Source organism: Heteronotia binoei, chromosome 1 (genome assembly GCF_032191835.1).
Source record: "Heteronotia binoei isolate CCM8104 ecotype False Entrance Well chromosome 1, APGP_CSIRO_Hbin_v1, whole genome shotgun sequence".
Classification (NCBI taxonomy): Eukaryota; Metazoa; Chordata; class Lepidosauria; order Squamata; family Gekkonidae; genus Heteronotia; species Heteronotia binoei.
Window position 1 is genome coordinate 166,328,842 of NC_083223.1, and position 20,824 is coordinate 166,349,665.

At 42.0% G+C, this 20,824-nt stretch overlaps 1 protein-coding gene across 1 annotated transcript in view; it reads left to right on the forward strand.

Annotated features, from left to right (window-relative positions):
- The window catches only part of KIF26B (kinesin family member 26B), a 763,222-nt gene that overhangs the window by 68,922 nt on the left and 673,476 nt on the right, over positions 1–20,824 (forward strand). The window lies entirely within an intron of this gene.

The window sequence follows — 20,824 nt, forward strand, 5'->3', positions numbered from 1 at the left end:
AGGGAATACCAAGCAACGTAGACACACCCATTGTAGCTACAGGTCTGGGGTGAGTCCTTCAAAAGCATTAAAATACAAGGATCAATGGATCAACAAGGGCAAAGGCCTTCTCACTGGTGGCCCCCATCCTGTGGAACCAGCACCCTGAAGAGGTGTGTGATTTACAAGACTTCCCTATGTTCCACAAGGCATGCAAGGCTGCTCATTTTGGGGCAGCCTTTGGGTGATTGTGATTCACCAGGTAGCTGGTATGCTTCAGCTGTGTCTTCACCATTCACACATGCAACCGTGCTTGATAGTGAATAGATTCTAATGGGAATAGATTTTTAATAATTTTATTTTTAAAGGTTTGTTTATTGTCTCTTTTGTATTGTTTTGATTGGGTGTATTTTATATGCTGTTAGATGCCCTCAGTTTCATTTGAGGGAAATTGAGTGGGATAGAAATTTGATTAACAACAACAACTTTGTTAAAGCCTCCTCTTTGAAGGTGTATTTGAAGGCTGACCAAACATGGCAGTATTGCCTCATTAAATTATACGATCAAAGGGCTGTACAGAAATTAAGCACTGGGAGGAAAGAAGATGCAAATAACTGTATTTTGTTCCCTCTACTGCATGTTTTGTTTGAGAATGCTTGTATAATGATTACCTATAAGACAAGGATGTAGTCTTTTCCAAAGGCAAGACTGTGTATGACTTTTTAAATCTATTTTTTTTGCCAGGGAGAATAATCAATTTTTCTCACTCATGTTCTAACTCTTCCTTTAACCTTTTCTGACCTTGTCTAACCTATTTTCTAACTTCTCAATTTAAAAGTCAATTTGTTCATAGTGATGGCTTAGAGGAAACCCCCTTTTAATTGCTTTATTAGTTTTTCTGGGAATAGGATCGGGTAGCACAGTTCATGTTTCTAAGCCTCTTTATTGATTGGCAATCAAAAGGCTTGCTTGGATAGTCCTGCTGACTGGTATTTCCAGGCTTTTCCTAACATGATTTAGACCACTGCTTTATTTCTTTGTGCAATAATTCCATTTAGAAATTGCTGATCCAAGGCTTTTGTTTTGGTCTTTGGTCTTGGTGATCTATCTTACTGAGAAAAGTCTTTTAACATACATAGAGGATACTGAGGATTCTTATCACTGATAATGCCGTATCTATACCAGAGGTTTTCAGTATGGATTTGTTCAAAGCATGACACAAATAACACCAATAATAATAAAACTGAGAGCTGCTGTGCCTTAATGAGGAGTGGGATGGATTTGGCAGTGGGAGTCTAGTGTTTAAACAATGTCTGTGCCAGCCAATGAACTAGTCACTATTCAGTGGAGTTAAAATGGAGTGACACTGTATTGGATTGCAGTGCTAGGAACTTTGAGGAGCCGGCTCTGAAACTGTAGGATTTTGCAATTGAAAGAACTTAGTCAATTGACTTAGAATGGAAATAGATGTAACACTAAAGTAAGTTCAGGATAGGTTTGTGGGGTGAGCTAGGGCTGCCAAATACCCCTCATCCTAAACCCTAAGACACACTGGGGTGGGATCAGATGATGTCATGCGTGTGTGTGTGTGCGGGGGGGGGGCATCCAGCAATGCCATGGGATAGGCCTGAAGATGTCACATTAATAGCTGTATGCTTCCATATACCTCAAAGCATGTACCACATGGTGGCACCAAAATTATGGAACCCCCTCTCCAGTAAGATTCCTCTGTCCTCCTCTATCATGGTTTTCTCCCAGGAGAAGACTTTTCTGGTTTGTTTAGAATTTCCTTACTGACCAACAAAGTTTTATTTGAGGTATTCACCAGGTTAAAAAATAAAAAAACATACAGAAAATATATATGAAAAGTATATGGAAATTAACTACTTACTAAATGTAAAATACAATTGAATCTTTAGTACTGTCAGAATAAGCCTGCTATGGTTATGTTTCCTAACTAACACTAGTTATGCTGGATTTTGAACTCTGTAACTTTCATACAATACTATTGATGCTGAACTCTAAATTCTGTAACTTTTGTTTCCTATAGCTGCTTGAAGATACATCTATCTGACCACTAAGACACGATGGTGGGAGAGGGAGAAAATATGCTTTGTAGTTGATTACCCTCTTGACAGGGATAGCTAGCTATAACATTGCTCTAACAACGGAGCAGGTGAACTTGACTGTTGACCTTGATACTCTAAATAACTCTCGGTACCACCTTCCATGGGAATGAGTACTTGGTTGGTGGGAAAGGCTTTGTGCACACATTTTTGACTATAATATTGCGTAACCATCTTGACTTCTTTATTCCTGGTTTTGGCTGTCTACAGCACAAGGCAAAGCTCTGTATATGATTCCAATAAACACTTTACTCTTTATAATGAAAATGGGTCATTTGGCTCAATAACTGGAAAAAACTTACATGTACCTCCTATGTCCAGTTTACATGGTAAGTAATCCCAAACAGGCATACATAACAGGTGCCATGTATCTGCAATATTATTATCAGTAATCCAGAAAAGGAGATTTTCTTATGACTATATGAGAAAATTGGGGGAGAAAGCAAAATCATAACCCACAGCCTAGAAATTATTCCTTAATACCAGGTACATTGATACAAGGGTATAGTTATGGTATAGTTAGGGCACTGTGCACATGTGCATGCATAATTGGTTATTATTGATACATTTTTTAAAATAAAAAATTAATAATAATTAACAAACAATTAAAAAGGTATACAATGTAGACAACGATAAAAAAACAAAGGCAAAAACAGTTACCCATTTACAAAAGACTATGAATGTACTGATTGATATAAAAAGATTTTGCGAAATATGGAGCGTTTTGCAAGTGAACCCATGTAAAAGGGATCACTGTCTATTTTCTCAAGAATAGGAGATCACTTAGCTATAAAGTTTAGTTGAGCTTGATATGGATCTACTCAATTTAAAACCTGCTGAAATTTTGTCCATAATTATATGGTCCCAAACCTTGAATAACCAAGTTTCAATTGTCAAAGCTTTGGTATCTTTCCATGAATGAGCTAATACTGACTTTGCAGCAGTTAAGAGCACAATTACCAGAGATATTTTCTCTTGAGACAGCTTAATGTTGGACCAAGTATTAAGTAAAATAACACCAGGATATAAAGGAATAGACGTTTGGATAATATCATTAATAAAATACATAATACAGCCCCAAAATAAAATAACATAATGGCATTCCCACCAACAATGCAGGTATGAAGCGACTTGTCCACAACCTCTCCAGCAGAGCGGGGAAAATTAGTTATTAATATGTGCAGAGTGGAGAGGGGTGTAATACCACCTTACCATTAACTTGAAGTTCTGCCAGGAAATATTTAAAGAGCTGGTATGGAGCGCTTCTGATGACCAAATCTGTTCCCACTGCTCCGGAGAGAAGAGCAGTTTACAGTCATTCTGCCATTTGGCGCTGTAAGAAGGTAGACCTTTATAAAGAGGGAGTAACAAGATTTGGTATAATTTAGAAATAAGGCTCTTTTTGGAGAAGCTGGGACAAGACAACAAAAATTCAAAATCTGTTAATGAGCAAGCACAAGCTTGCCGAAATTGAGGACTGATAACAAGATGACAAATTTGAAAATACTCAAACCATGGTAAGCAATGAGAAGTTTTCTGTTCCACTTGAGCCTTAGAAAAGAATTCTTGTTTGGAAAAGAGGTTGAAAAGATATATTAAGCCAGTCTTTCTCCAGGTGGAAAAGGCACCACTAGGTTGAGCTGGGGGAAATCAAGGTTGTTCCATGAAAGTAGAAAGGGGTGAAATCTCTGGAGCCAAGAGTTTATGATCCTGATCCCATTTCACTAATAGGGCTTTAACAAACGGATTCAAGAGTAACCAATGGGGCCGATTTCTAGGATTCCGCCAAAGGAATTCAGAATACTTAAGGGTTGAAAAGTATACTTCCTCGATAAGAGTCCAAGCCGGGAGAGGTTTGAGATAAAGTATCTTTGTCATGGAGGCCAAAACAGTGACTTTAAAGTAAGCAGGGATATTTGGAAAAGCTAGGCCCTCTCTATCTTTTGGTCTGCACATGGTGGCAAATTGTATCCTGGGGTTTTTGTAGTTCCAAATAAATTGAGTCAGTTGCTTTTGCTACTTAAGTAACTGGGAGAAAGGAATATCAATAGCCAGGGCCCTGAACAAATAAAGGATTTTTGGAAATATAAATGATTTAATTACTTTGATTCTTTCTAACCAGGACAAAGAAAAAGAGTCCCATTGTTTAAGCTTAGTATGGATTTCCTTAAAAGTTGCATGGCAGTTAACTTTGATAAGATCTTTGAGATAGAGGGGAACTAAAATACCCGGGTATGACCAAGTAGAAGAGACCCAGTGATAGGGATAAGTAGTAGATAAAATGGAACAGGAATTGGATGAAAGCTTGATAGGGTACAGAAAAGATTTGGAGAGGTTAAAGGCTAATCCAGAATGCGTGTGAAATTCAGAGAAAAAGTTTGTTAAATGAGGTAAAGAAGACAGAGGATCTTTCAAATATAAAACAATTATTGTCCGCAAATAAGTTTATTTTGAAAGTCTCTTTTTGTATCGAGAAGCCTTGAATTATAGGGGACTGTCTAATATAAGTTACCAAGGATTCTATAGCAATGACAAATAATAAAGGGGATGGAGGACACCCTGACGGGTGATAAAGGAAAATCTGTGGTATTTATGCTGTTTATACAAAGTTGAGCTGTTGGAGAGGAGTATAATGCAGTAATTGCAACTATGAATTTGGGCCCAAAGCCCATTTCACATAGGAGAGTCATGTGGGTTCCACCCTGTCGAAGGCTTTCTCTATATCGAATGCCAGGATGCAGGACTCAAATGGTTGGTATTTACCAAACTGAATAATATTGAGAGTTTGCCTAATGTTTTCCATAATTTCTCTTTGAAGCCTGGTTGATTGGGGTTGATGTAGTTTCCAAATTAGCAATTGAGTCTTTATTTTGATCATCCTAAGGGTTCTAAAGAGCTTGTGGATATAATTTCTGGGCCTCTGGCTATTATTTTTGAGAAATCTTGGAGAACATGAGAGGTGCTGGAAGATTGGAGGCGGGTGAATGTTGTCAAGAAGGGGGGGAAAGAGGATCCGGGTAACTACCGACCTGTCAGCTTGACATCGATATCTGGAAAAGTTTTAGAATAAATCATCAAACAGTCTTGGAACTTTTAGAAAGGAAGATTGGAGGCGGGTGAATGTTGTCAAGAAGGGGGGAAAAGAGGATCCGGGTAACTACCGACCTGTCAGCTTGACATCGATATCTGGAAAAATTTTAGAATAAATCATCAAACAGTCCTGGAACTTTTAGAAAGGATTGCTGTGATTACTAAGAGCCAGCATAGTTTTCTCCAGAACAAGTCATGTCAGACTAACCTGATCTTTTTTTGAGAAAGTGACTACCTTGCTGGATCAGGGGAATGCTGTAGAAATCATTTATCTTGATTTCAGTAAGGCTTTTGATAAGGTTCCACATACTATCCTTGTTGACAAGTTGGTAAAATGTGGTTTGGGCCCTGTTACCATTAGGTGGATCTGTAACTGGTTGACAGATCACACCCAGAGAGTCCTTGTGAATGGTTCCTCATCCTCTTGGAAAGGAGTAACAAGTGGAGTGCCTCAAGGATCTGTCCTGGGACTTGTTTTGTTCAACATTTTTATCAATGTTTTGGATGAAGGAATAGAGGGAATGCTTATTAAATTTGCTGATGATACTAAGTTGGGAGAGGTTGCAAATACAGTAGAAGTCAGAAACAGGATACAGGATGATCTTGACAGGCTAGAAAACTGGGTTCAAACCAATACAATGAATTTTAACAAGGGATGAATGTAAAGTTCTGCACTTAGGTAGGAAAAATCCAGTGCATGGTTATAGGATGGGGGAGACTTGTCTTTGCAGTAGTATTGTGAAAAGGATCTAGGGGTCTAAGTGGACCATACGCTGAACATCAGTCAACAGTGTGATGTGGTGGCTAAAAAGGCAAATGCAATTTTGGGCTGTATCAACAGAAGTATAGCATCCAAATCAAATGAAGTGATGGTATCGCTTTACTCTACTCTGGTAAGACCTCACCTGGAGTATTGTGTTCAGTTTTGGACACCACATTTTAAGAAGGATATGGACAAGCTGGAATGGGTCCAGAGGAGGGCGACGAAGATGGTGAGGTGTCTGGAGACCACATCCTATGAAGAAAGGTTGAAGGAACTGGGCATGTTTAGCCTGGAGAGGAGGTGGCTGAGAGGTGATATGATCACCATCTTTAAGTACTTGAAGGGCTGTCATTTAGAGCAGTGGTTCTCAACCTGGGGCCATATGGCCTCCCAGGGAGCCCCAGGATATTCCAAGGGGGCCCCAGGTAAAAATTGCATAAATGGGAGGCCATGGCATGAGACTAGGGGACCACAGAGGGAAGTGAGAAATAAAGAAAACAGAGAAGTGACCGAGAAAAGAAAACACAAAAGACAGTTTGTGGGGTGCTGTTTTTTCATGCAAGCATAACCCTGAGTCCACTAGGGGAGCTAAAGAGCAGGGGTATTCCACATGAGGAAGAAAAAGCTCAATTTCCCCAGAGTTATTGGGAGGCCTGAAGGACTTTGTTATAAACCTACATATTTGATATTTGTTATAAACCTACATATTTGATATTCTAGGTATGAGAATTCCTTATACCTATGCAAATTGGTTACCAGTTTGTATTTTGATTGTTGTTGTGAATGCTTGTAATGGATGCTATATGAATCTTCTGAGAGTTATTGGAGGGCCTGAACTGCCCTCCAGCTTTATTATAAAAGCATGTATTCATAGGCCAGGGCTACATGGAACTCATGAAAGGAGGAACAGACAGACCAAGATAGCTCAGAGCTGCAAGTGTGTTCACCTTCAAAGGACTATAGAAGTCAGAAAGGACTGAGCCCATGGTCTGGTTGAACACAGGAGGCCTGAATTGTTACATGTTAATCAAGGTGGGATCAAATTTTCAAAGACTTGACCTCCCTTAGTTCTTAACTGAAAATAAAAGTTTTCTTTGGTATCCCTCTTAATTAAATTAAGGTTACACAGGTATTACTGTGAAAAGAGGTATGTTGCTGCACGCAAGAGTTCAGGTATTTTTAGCCATTGTGTTTGCCATTCCTTTCGCGGTTGCCATGTTCAGTTGCTTCTCATTGTAAAGATCTGTTGGATTCAGACATAATTTTTCATTTGTGTTTGTTCCGATGTTCTGACACTGTTTTATTCCTAAACTAATAAGGAAATGATCTTCCTTATTAGTTTGTAGTTGCAAACATACGTAAAATTTCAGTTCCCTAATAAGAACTGCATGTGTGCATTTTGTATGGTTGTTTATGCTTATTTGTTCCTTGGCTATTTACAACTACCTTCAAGTGCAACCCCTTTATTGGCATATAAAATAGTTACCTTTATACCAGTAGGACAGGGGGGGGGGCACAGGAAGGGAACAAGGTCGGAAGGGGGCCATGGTCAAAAAAGGTTGAGAAACACTGATATGGAGGATGGTGTGGAATTGTTTTCTGAGGCCCCAGAAGGTAGGACTAGAACCAGTGGGTTGAAATTAAATCAAAAGAGTTTCCGGCTCAACATTAGGAAGAACTTCCTGACCATTAGAGCAATTCCTCAGTGGAACAGACTTTCTCAGGAGGTGGTGGACTCTCCTTCCTTGAAGGTTTCTAAACAGAGGCTAGATGGCCATCTGACAGCAAGGATCCTGTGAATTTAGCGGTGGTATTTTTGAGTTTCCTGCATTGTGCAGGGGGTTGGACTAGATGATCATGCAGATCCCTTCCAGCTCTATGATTCTAAGAACATGTTGGATCTTAGCAGCTTTTACAGTGGAGAAAAGCAGGAGGATGAGGTCCCCTTTGACCACTCAAAAGGCTATTCTGGGATATGGGACCTTCATGAGCAAAAGGCATATGCAACAGGGGCTGTTGTAAGGATTGGAAGTAGGTAACAGTGAGTAAAAGTTGGTTGGATCCAACTGGTTATTTTCCTGAAGTTAGAGATGGAAAAGTGGATGGAAGTAAACAAGATACAATTTAACAATAATAAGTGCTAAGTTCTACATCTGGGTAACAAAAATGAGGAACATGCATACTGGATGGGAGGTACACTTCTGGGTAGCAATGTGTGTGAACAAGATCTTGGGGTACAGGTGGATCATAAGTTAAATATGAGCAGCCAGTGTGATGAAGCAACAAAAAAGGTGAATGCCATCTTGGGGTATATCAACAGAGGCACAACATCCAAATCACAAGATGTTCTCCTAGTCCTGCTGTACACTGCATTGGTCAGGCTGCACCTGGAGTATTGTATGAGTTCTGGAGACCTCACTTCAAAAAGGATGTGCACAGAATGGAGTTGGGTGCAAGGGAGAGCAATGAGTATTATCAAGGACCTGGAGACTAAGTGCTATAAGGAAAGGTTGAGGGACTTGGGAATGTTCAGTCTGGAGAAGAAGATTTTGAGGGGGACGTGATTGCTCTCTTGAATATTTGAAGGGCTGTAACTTAGAGGAGGGCACTGAGCAGTTCCTGTTGACAGAAGAGGATTTAACTCGCAATAATGAGTCTAAATTAAAGGTGTGAAGGTACCAGCTGAATGTTAGGAAAACCTTTTCTTACAGTAAGAGTAGTTCATTGAAATAACCTGCCTAGGGAGGTAGTGAGCTCCTCCTCACTGACAATCTTTAAGCAGCAGCTGAACAAGCACTTTTCAGGAATGGTCTAAGCTGATCCTGCATTGAGCAGGGGATTGGACTAGATCAGGGGTGTCAAACTCATTTGTTATGAGGGCTGGATCTGACATAAATAAGACCTGGTTGGGCCAGGCCATGTTGGGCCGGGCCATGTGTGTACCTATTTAAGATTAGGTAGCAGAGATATAAATTTTATAAAGGACACAGACAAACACAAATGTATTTTTTAAAAAATGTAAAACATGCTTAAAACATTAGTACTCATTGGTCTTAAAGCTGCTTTCTTTGTCTTTCTCCCATGAGATCCAGGGAACTGGGCAAAGGAAGCTCTGGCTCTTTCCTTCCTTCCCCAGGGGATCGGAGGGGGGGGGGAGCCTCAACCAATAGAAGGATGAGAGGCTTGGCTCAGTAGCTCTGCTGTGTGATTGAGAGAGCCTGGCAAAGCAAGCACTCTCTCCCCCCCCTTCCTCCCCAAGGAAGGAGCCTCAGCCAATTGAGAAAATAGAGTTTTTGCTCTGTAGCTCCTGTGCAATTGAGCAAGCCTTGCAAAGCAAGCTGTGATGCAGAAGGAAGCAAGATATAGGGAGAAGAAAGCAGATGACAGCCAGTTACTTGGGGGCCTGATAGGAGACCTCCAGGTCCTGATGTGGCCCTTGAACTGCATGTTTGACACCCCTGGACTAGATGGCCTGTATGGCCCCTTCCAACTCTGTGATTCTATGGTGGGGCTCAAGACTGCCTTAGATATTATATCTTTCACTCTCCTAAAGAACGTCATTTTTTTCTGTAATGAGTTTGGAGTCTAAACCTGTATAAGCTTTATGTCCTAATATGAGTTTTGTTAGTTTGTTGTGGAGAAAAGATTGGCAAGAACTTGTCAATGGTTATTCATTGGTGAATCAAAGGCATTCTGCACATGCCCAGAAGCATGTATTCATCTATACAGGAAAGTTACAGTAGGATAGTTTGCAATTAATTATTAAGTTTCCAGGCTGAATTAAACTCAGCACTGATTTTTCTGCTTCTATCCCCCTGCCAATGCCCCACTCCTGACACAAATTTTACACTACAAACAGAGGAGGCAACTGCAAAGTTGAATTATTTTCATTTTAGTTTTTCTATGCAATGTTCAACCCGCTTATCACTGCAGATATTAAAGAAGTTATAAACAAGCAAGAAGCAAAGGGCCAGAGAAGGAATATAGTAGAACAGAATGAAAAATAATTTGATCAGGAAGGGAAAGGGTTAACAAACTAATAAAATTCTAGCAATCTTATCTCTTCCCCATTCCCCGTCTTTGCCAAGCAAGCAAGATAAAATATGTCTCCACCTTTTCTTTTACATCCCTACAAAGGAATAGAGACTTTTTTGAAAAATGAAAGCTGAATATTCATAGTTGGGGCATGCCATGTTTCTGGGGTCATGTTCCCAAATGCTACCCCATCAAATAGACATGAGCCTGGTCAAGGTATAATTGAGATGGATTCTACCAACTTTCTTACTGGCAAAAGAGGAAGAAAGTACCCATTGTTCCACCCAAAAAATCTAAGTTAGAGACTGGAACACATATGGACAAAAGTCACATTTGATGGAAACTGCAGAGGAGAGTGGAAAGTAGGGTTGCCAGGTCTACTTACCCAGACAGCAGGAGGTGGGAGGGAGCCTTCTGGGAGTGGGGAGGATGGGGCAGCATTGCTGGATGCGATGTCATTGGTATTATAACATCAAACAGAAGTAACATCATTATGCTGCTGGGCATGCTCTAACATTTTGGCCAAAACTCTAGGGAAACTCTTTGGTCTGGCAACCCTAACCCTAGAAAAGGTGAGATGGAGCAAAAAACCTGGTAGTATCCCACACATTGTCTTGAAAAAACTGCTATCCTTATGCCTGTTTTTTTACTAGGAAAAATTATTTCACAGAGTTGTTATTCTACTTGTTACACACTGAAAATATAAAGTGCTAAAGAGTGAATTATTATTGTTAAGAACATAGTAAGATTACAACTGAATTTTTATAACGCAGTGGATTTGCATTTTTCATTAGTGATTTTCCAAATCCTCTTAAAGATATGTTTCTCTTTTGATCAGTAGTTAAGTTTAGATATAAGTATATGAAATGTTTGGGAACAAGCTAATAAAGCAGTTAACTTCTTGAAGCAACCAGATTTCCCTGGGGACAGACAAAAGCATGAAGCAAGATGCATTGTAGCTGATACGATAACCACTTTACAAGAGAGATAATAATAGGAAGTTGACAAGTGAATGAATGATTATATTAACATCTCACACATACAAATTATATAATGGAACAAGATTTTGTAAAGACCAGCATTGTGAGGCAGCGCCAAAAGGGCAACACCCTAATGTAACAAGTAGCAACAAACACCAGTGGGTGTACAGAGATTTAGTGAAGGGGTTGTAGAGTTCCCAAGTGGATAATGCTTTAAAATAAGCAAACATTTCAGCAAACATATTGGCAATAGCTTTAGTGCTATTTTAAATAGTGCTATTTTAAATAGTGCTATTTTAAATAGCTTTAGTGCTATTTTAAATTTACTTTTTTTAGGAATTATGGTTATTCTGTACACAATATAGTAAAGGTCATGTAGTTCAAACCGTAAGTTATGTTCTAGTTTTCTTTATTTACCAGAGACAGGCCTTTTTTTGAGCAGGAATGCACAGGAATGCCGTTCTGGCTGACTCGGAATCAGGGGGTGTGACCTAATATGTAAATGAGTTCCTGCAGGGCTTTTTCTACAAAAAAAAAAAAAAGCCCTAACCAGAGATAATGCTTACTTACTGGTGGCTGGTCTTGATACATCCCAGGGCCCTTTTTACTCCTGTATATATCGTATGAAGGATGCCTTTCAAAAATGTAAGCTGCTAGAGTTGCCATACTTCTCCCACAAGAATTCTAGGCAGGACAGGATCTACATTTTTTTCGAGGGGGGGCAAAATTAAAAAATGGTGCCCCCTTTTGGGTCATTCTATCTTATGGTCCCATAGAATACAATGAACTCCATACCTAATTTGTTGCAGCCCCCTCCATCGGCGCCCGGGGCAAGCACCCTCCTCTGCCCCCCCCCCCCCAGATCCAGCCCTGGTTCTAGGTTATATTTTTGAGTTAAGTGAATCCATCAATATATCTAATTCTCAATGTGGCCCCATATATGGATATAAATCCATGAACAGACAAGTCAGATATTTTTATGAGAGAAAATCCCCAAGTTTGCATGAAAATCTGACATATAAAACAACAAAAAACACACACCAAAACCTGGGTAGTTAACCCCTGCAATAATAGAAGCAGCACCTGTACCTTTAAGAAATGGATGCCCTTTGAGTTCTCAGCAGTCCTTGTGGAAATAGTTAAGAGAGAAGGATGCAGGGAAATGGGACAGGATACAGGCACTGCCAGGAGAGAAATTGGATGGGGAAGGTAATACAGAGGAAAATGAAGTGACCCCTGTGGAGAAACAAGTTCTCAAAAATGAAAAAAATACTGTTCATAACAATTTCAGACTATTTTTATGTTTTTTATATTTTGTGAATGTATAGAGGTTTTGCATGGGGATGGCAGGAGGGCTTACAGTCTCCTATATCGTCTCCCTCCACAACAGACACCCTGTGAGGTTGGTGGGGCTGAGACAGCTCTGACAGCAGCTGCCCTTTCAAGGACAACTCCTGCGATAGCTATGGCTAACCCAAGGCCATTCCAGCAGCTGTAAGTGGAGAAGTGGGGAATCAAACCTAGTTCTCCCAGATAAGAGTCCGGACACTTAACCACTACACCAAACTGGCTGGTGTATAGAACCTTCCACAATATGTAATGAAGCAGGGTATTGTTTTTTAGTATGTGAATTAGGTTGATACAAGTATGGCTCAATTTTGTTTGTGAAATGTATTAAAGGACATGCTATATTTCTCAAGACAATAGGCCAGTCCAGTTCTTTACAGCAACTGTACATTTTCTCAAGTTGTGATGCATAAACGAATTAACCTGAAGTACTTGGCAGTCTAATCCAAAATATACTTAAAATACATGGCAACTTGTAGCACTGAGCTTTTTTTTTTTTTTTTTGCAATATTCTTGCTGGTGATGTTCAAGCATATAACAAGAGCCCTGCTGGATCAGACCTGCTGGATCATTCCAGCATCCTGTCTCACAAAATGGCCAAACCAGTTCCTCTGGAGGTACAGCAATAAAACATAGAGGCCAAGACCTTCCCCTAATGTTTCCGCCTGGTGCTGGGATTCAGAGGTTTACTGCCTCTGAAAATGGAAGTTCCCTTAGTCACTGTGGCTAGTAGCCACTGAGAGACATATGGACTTATGAAGCTGCCTTATACTGAATCAGACCCTCGGTCCATCAAAGTCAGTATTGTCTACTCAGACTGGCAGCGGCTCTCCAGGGTCTCAAACTGAGGTTTTTCACACCTATTTGCCTGGACCCTTATTTGGAGATGCCAGGGATTGAACCTGGGACCTTCTGTTTACCAAGCAGATGCTCTACCACTGAGCCACCGTTCCTCCCCAAATATTCATGGAGGATTGATCTAATCCACTTTTAAAGCTGTCTGTACCTGTGGCTGTCACTACATACTTTGGCAGGAAATTCTGCATTTTAATCAGTCAATGTGTCTTAAAAATTATTTACGTTTGTCCATCCTGAATTTACTGCCCATCAACTTCATTGGATACCCTGAATTCTAGTGTTTTGGGAGAGGGAGAAAAATATCCCTTTGTCAGCTTTCTCCATTCCATGTATCATAGATAATAATTCTTTAATGGTGGTGGCCAAATGGATCACTCCCATTGGCTGGCAGGTACACTTGATGAACCATTGGCCCATCATGCATCAGTCACTACCTCTGGGTTCCCATTGGCTGACTTCCCTGTCCCCCGCCTACTGCAGGCCTGGCAACACTGAACAAACTGCCAAAACTGTCTTACCTCAGAGACAGACACATCTCCAATGCTTCTCTGTGTCCTCGCCATCAACTGGCCTTAGAAGGGCTGCTGCTCTACTGTGGCCTCATGAAGCATTTCCTCAGAGGCCTTGGTGGTTGCCTCTTTCTTGTCACTTCCTCTTTCCTCCCCTCAGCCTTGCCCCATGACAGATGAGGATTGGGCCACTGGAGAAACTGCTAGCCAGAGGCTGTTGCTAGGCAGTAAAGATAAAGCCCTCAGCTGAATATAATGCCATGGAGTCCACTCTCCAAAGTAATTATTTTCTACGGGGGGAGAGAGATCTGTTTTCTAGAGTTCAGTTGTGATACCAGGAGATCTTCAGGCTCCACCTGGATTTTGGCTACCCTAGGCCTGGCAGCACCGTCTGGGTGACTTGATGCCACCCGACTGGCATGACTTAACTAGGCCTGGTTGCTTGCTCCTGTTGAGCAGCAGCTCCCCTATGACAGCCAGTGTGACTTGGCAGTTGCCAACTCCAGGTTGGGAAATTCCTGGGGTGGAGTTTGGAGAGGGTGGGGTTTGAGGAGGGCTGGGACATCCAGGTGAGTGCTGGAGAGCCCTGGAGAAAATGGCTGCTTTATAGGGTAGACTTTGTGTCATTGTACCCTGCTGAGCTCACTTCTCTTCTGCTTTGGTCCCCACTGTGGAGAAAGACTGTACGTTTCCTAGGTAGAGACTGCATGGAGGGGAGAGGAGATGGAAAGCTGAGGTCAGATCACTTCCCCTACAGAAAATGGCTGCTATGATATACCATAACACAACCAGGCAAGGACTAAACAAAACAAAACAGATTATGCCACAAGCTCATGCTGATGCTAAACGCTGCAAGGCTGAACATGACAGGAAAAGGCAGCAACAATGCACTGCAAATAAAAGGAATGCTGACCTTCAGAGTCTGTGTGACTGTTGTCATGCCCACCTGCACCTCCCATAATTATTCTTCTGAGTGGCATGACTTAACTAGACCTGGCTGCTTGCTGCTGTTCAGCAGCAGTCGCCCATGACTGTCAGTGTGACTTAGCAGTTGCCAACTCCAGGTTAGGAAATTCCTGGAGATTTGAGGGATGGAACCAGAGAAGGGTAGGGTTTGAGGACGGGTGGGACCTCAGACATGTGTAATACCATAGACTCGACTTTCCAAAACAGCCATTTCCTCCTGGGGATCCACTGTTGCCAATCTCCAGGTGAGGGCTGGAAATCAGAATCACAACTGCCGTCCAGGTGGCAGAGATCAGCTCCCCTTGAGGTAGGGGGGGCAGAATGAATGCCTTCACTTGTGTGATTGGGAAGACAGCAAGGGGGGGGCAGTCTCCCAGAGCTTTCTTCTAGAACCTGTTGTATTTTTCTTCACAACGGGTCTTATTGCTAGTAATTTTATAAATCTCTAATGTCCCTTCTTAGTTGTCTCTTTACCAGACTGAAAAGTCCCAGACCCTTCAGCTTTTCCTCATAGGGAAAACATTTTGTTTGCTTTCTTCTGTACCCTTTAAAGCTACGTGCTGTCCTTTTTGAGATACGGTAACCAGAACTGTACAAACTATTCCAAGTGAGGACACACCATAGATCTATACAGGGGCATTATAACATGTGCCTTCACCATTCATACATCTGCCCTGCTTGATAATGGATAGATTTTAATGGGGATAGATTTTTAATCATTTTATATTTTAAAAGTTTATTTATTGTATATTTTGTATTCTTTTTATTGGGTGTATTTTATATGCTGTTAGGTGCCCTCCTAAAAATCCCTGACATAGAGTTTGCCTTTTTCACCACTGCAGCACACTGGCTCGACGCTTTCATTGAGCTATCTACTGCAACCCCAAACAATACTCCCTCTAAGCTATGGAGTCTTGTGAGCAAAAATTCTACTTTGTGAGCTATTGGCTTTACAGTTGTGAGCTACTGCATAAATTAGTTTGCTCTGGGGCCATTTTTCCTGAGCTAAGACAAAAATATGTGAGCTGGAGGCTGAAAAATTGTGAGCTAGCTCACACTAACTCAGCTTAGAGGGAACATTGACCCCAAGATCTTTTCCACTCTCATTCTCAGTTCACACTCTATACTTGAAGTTGGGATTTTCTGTTCCAGTGTGCATTGCCTTATACTTACCAGCACTGGACTTCATCTGCCACATTGTTGCTCACTCACCCAATTTTGGATATCCTCCTGAAGCTCTTCACAGTCATCCTTGGTTTTCACCATCCTGAATAGTTCTGTGTCATCTGTGTGATCTGGCTACCCTCATCCCTAGTTTCAGATCTGTTATGAACAAATTAAATAGTACCTACCCCAATACTGATCCTTGTGCGACCTCACTGCTTACTTCCCTCCACTGTGAGAACTGTCAATTTATACCTACTTTTTGCTTCCTGTCATTTAATCAATTTTTAGTCCATAAGAGAACCTGTTAAATGACAGGAAACAAAGGGTAGAAAAGAGAACCCATTCTCTTATCCCATGACTCCTAAAATTACTCAGGACTCAGAGTCTTTGATGAGGTATCTTTTCAGAAATCTTTGGAAAGTAAATAATGTTTACTTGGTCACTGCTATGCAGCTGCTTGTTCACTTTCTCAAAGAACATCAGAAGGTTGATGAGGCAAGACTTCCTTTTGCAGAAGCCATGCTGATTTTCCATCAATGGGTTTTGTTTCTGAGTGCATTATAATTACAGTTTCTCTACTAATTTACCTGGGACAGATGTTAGGCTGATTAAGTGCCTGTAGTGCAATATCTTATTTTCAGTAATCCATCTTAATTTAATGTCTCCTTAAAATGTTTTTCACAATCGTTTTGTCTGCTGGAGTCTGGAGTCCTAGTTTCTTGAGGCTCATAACAGTTGTAGTAGAATGGTCATTTGAAGGCTTCATCTTGTATATCAATTTCTGGCATGAGATGAATTAGGCAAGTTTTCAGAATTATGTTATGATTCAGTCTCCATTAGTTTGTCATGCACACCCTGGTAATGGAGTTGGTAAAGAACTAAGGCTGAAGAAGGCTGGCGTATGTTCTTTGTTAGCAGTAGGCATAATTCAGAGAAAGTGTACCATGAAGCTCTTAGGAGGCATTGATACCAGCATAAGTTAAATGTGCCTGTCTTTCTGTAGAATTATGCATTTTGTGGAAGTCCATCAGAAGAATCTGCTTGCCTGTAACTATGTCAGGGACCCTGGTGCAACACAGTGATAACATCAGTTGTCTGCTTCTGATTATGTATTGTAGTCTACAGTAAATTGTTGTCATATGTTGGCTGTGATACATCCATAATCTTAAACCTGGTGTAGGCTGTTCGAGACTTCTTGCTGACATGAGTTAGCTAATTTTTTAGATACCTTCATGATCTGGGCCTCCACTGACAACAAGGCATCCAAAATCAGTTGCAACTTAGCCACAGTGATCCATGCAACAGTCACTTCCAGGCTAGACTGCTGCAACTTGCTCTGCTTGGGGCTGCCCTTGAATCTAACCCATAAACTCCAGCTGGTTCAAATGTGCTGTGTGTCTCCTGACTGGTACATCCTTGCAAGTGCACATACAGTCAGTGGTTTGTCAATGCATTGGCTTCCTGTTGAGTTCTAGATTAGGTTCTAGGCTATGGTTTTAACCTTCAAAGCCTTATGCAGTCTGGGGCCAACTTACTTGCAGGACTGTCTTTCCCAGTATGTCCCTCAGAGAGCCTTACACTCAGCTGAACAACATCTCCTGAAAATCTTTGGCCTAGTGAATGCTCTCCCTTGGTGAAATTTGGGCCCTGCAGGATTTATTACAGTTCCACAGGGCCTGTAAAATGGAGTTATTCTGCCAGACCTTTGGTTAAGGTGATAGGTATAAAATTGCATTGCTCCCTGCACCCAAACCCACATTGAGTTGCTTATAGGGGAGGGACGGTGGCTCAGTGGTAGAGCATCTGCTTGGGAAGCAGAAGGTCCCAGGTTCAATCCCTGGCATCTCCAAAAAAGGCTCCAGGCAAATAGGTGTGAAAAACCTCAGCTTGAGACCCTGGAGAGCAGGGGAGGGACGGTGGCTCAGTGGTAGAGCATCTGCTTGGGAAGCAGAAGATCCCAGGTTCAATCCCTGGCATCTCCAAAAAAGGGTCCAGGCAAAATGGTGTGAAAAACCTCAGCTTGAGACCCTGGAGAGCAGGGGAGGGACGGTGGCTCAGTGGTAGAGCATCTGCTTGGGAAGCAGAAGGTCCCAGGTTCAATCCCTGGCATCTCCAGAAAAGGGTCCAGGCAAATAGGTGTGAAAAACCTCAGCTTGAGACCCTGGAGAGCCGCTGACAGTCTGAGAAGACAATACTGACTTTGATGGACCAAAGGTCTGATTCAGTATAAGGCAGCTTCATATGTTCTTATACTATGTACTTTACTGATGACTTACTGGCAGGTGCCTGTCCACTTACTCAATATGCTGGCCCTCTGAATATATGTATAGCATATATGCCTTGGAAACTTGTTTGTTCTAGCTTATCATCGTGTTTTAAACTGTTGGGTTTCATGGATTTTATATTGTGGTTATCATGTATAATTTTATCTGTATATTTTCTTGTTGTGATTTGCCCTGAGACTGCTTGTGAGGGAGGGCAGGATATAAATCCCATTAAATAAATAAATGAATACCCAAATATAGTAGTGTAGCACACATTAGAAAGTCAGGATGATTGAAAAACTAAATTCACAAATATTTCACAGAGAAATAATTCTAATGTGTCCCCTCCAACATGTTTCTTTATTAATGCTATTGCCCTTTTATTATCTAAAGTGCTCCAATGTGGGGCAAAGTAGAAGGAAACGTAACAAAGTAAATAGTAAAATTTACTTCACTCCCTATTGAGAGCATAGGATTGCTAAGTCCAACTCAAGAAATATCTGGGGACTTTGGGGGTGCAGCCAGAAGACTTTGGGGGTGGAGCCAGGAGCAAGGGTGTGATAAACACGATTGAACTTTGAACTGAGTTCTGACTGTCACATTTAAAGGGACTGAATGCCTTCCCTCCATTGGAAATAATGGATAGGGGGGGGAGAATCATAGAATTGGACCCCCTAGCCCAATATTTTTGAAACTTGGAGGGTGTTTTGAGAAGAGGCACCAGATGTTATGCTGAAAATGTGGTGACTGTATCTCAATAAACAGTCCCCCCAGAACCCCAGATACTCACAGAACAATTCTCCATTATACCTTATGGGAATCACTCTTCATAGGGAATAATGGAGTGCCCAGCAGACATTTTCCTCCCCCTCTCCCCACTCTCTGATAACCCTGAAGCAGGGGAAGGGCCTCCAGACCAGGGATTCCCCTGCCCCCAATTGGGGATTGGTAACCCTACTGTCTGGGTGGGTTGAGTGCTCTGTAATGGGTCGTTTGATATAACTTCTTGAAGTAGTGAGTGAGGTCTGAGGCTCCTAAGAATGGGATTGCAAATATAATTTAAATATGTTTTTCCTCAGCAGGTTCCTTGAATAATGATTTCCCCCCTCTCTCTGTCTAGTTCAGGGGTGGCTAAACTGTGACTTGAGAGCCATGTGTGACTCTTTCACACATATTGTGTGGCTCTTGAAGCGCCCACCGCCCTGCTGTCTGGCTTAGAGAAGGCATTTGTCTCTTTAAATCACTCCTCCAAGCCAAGGCAGCTGGTGGCTTGGAGAATGCATTTACAGTTAAGGGCCGAGGTCAGACGCACATAAACTGATGAGATGGGCATGGATGAAAGCCAGATGCATGTCGGATTTTATGCGGTTGTCCAAACATCAGCATCTGGCAATGGTCGTTGGCTCGTTCGTGTTCCGAACTGCCACGACTGAGACGCGGACTTTTTTATAGTACATTAAATCCGGAATAAGAATGCTTCCGACGCCTCCCACGCGTACTTTCTATGTTGGAACGCTCCATTGTAGTCGACTCGTCGTGAGTGCACATCCGCTTCCCTGCGAGAGCCCACTCCAAATGATATCATTGTGCCAGCAATTGTTGACTCAGCCTTCCAACCTTCCGAGGTCGGTAAAATATGCACCCAGCTTGCTGGGGGGGAAAGTATAGATGACTGGGGAAGGCAATGGCAAACCACCCCATAAAAGGTTTGCCATGAAAACTTTGTGAAAGCAGCGTCACCCCAGAGTCGAAAATCACTGGTGCTTGCACAGGGGACCTTTCCTAAATGGGGGGGGGGGGAGGCAGATCGCCCACCTTTGCTGTCTCCCTGCCAGGGGAGGAAGATGACCCACCTTTGCCGTCTCCCTGCCAGGCGGAGAGACAGCAGTGTTGCCGTGCTCCCCCCCATTTAAACACCACGTCAGGGTGTATAAATGGAGGGGGGAGGAAGATCCCCCACCTTTGCTGTCTCCCCGCCAGGCAGAGAGACAGCAAAGAGAACTCCTGGGCTTCCCCTTCCTTTCTGGGTGTTTAAATGGGGGGGGGGGGGCAGATCGCCCACCATTTCTGGCACCTTAAAAAAAAAAAAGACAAGCACAATATCCCATGTACTGCGCTTGCGCGAATGTGGAATGCCATCTCAAAAAATGAGGTCCGGTTGAGACCTCTGATCAACCAGCGATGGAACCAACGCTGCTTAGAACTGAAGGATGGAGGGATGTCTGATCAGGAAATTCATTGTAAAAAAGCTGCGGGGTATAATAGCAACGGGTTAGGGATGGATTTAATGGTGAGTGTGACCGCGGCCAAGGTTGCTTTCTTTCCAGCTCTCCCTCCCATTTATTTTATTTTCCTTCCTTCCTTCCTTCCTTCCTTCCTTCCTTCCTTCCTTCCTTCCTTCCTTCCTTCCTTCCTTCCTTCCTTCCTTCCTTCCTTCCTTCCTTCCTTCCTTCCTTCCTTCCTTCCTTCCTTCCTTCCTTCCTGTCTTGTGGTTCTCTAACATCTGATGTTCATTCATTCTGTGTGATTCTTATGTTAAGCAAATTTGGCCACCCTTGGTCTAGTTGATATTTTTCTGTCAATGGGATGCAGTCCCATGTCTTGCAGCCAGGACGGTTTTCTTGGCAGTCTGAGATTATAATTACCGGTACTTGTTTGAAGCCTACAGTGAGGGATGACTCTTGGCCAGTGATAACATGACTATGATTGCACATAATTGCTAAAAACAACTTTGAGTTTT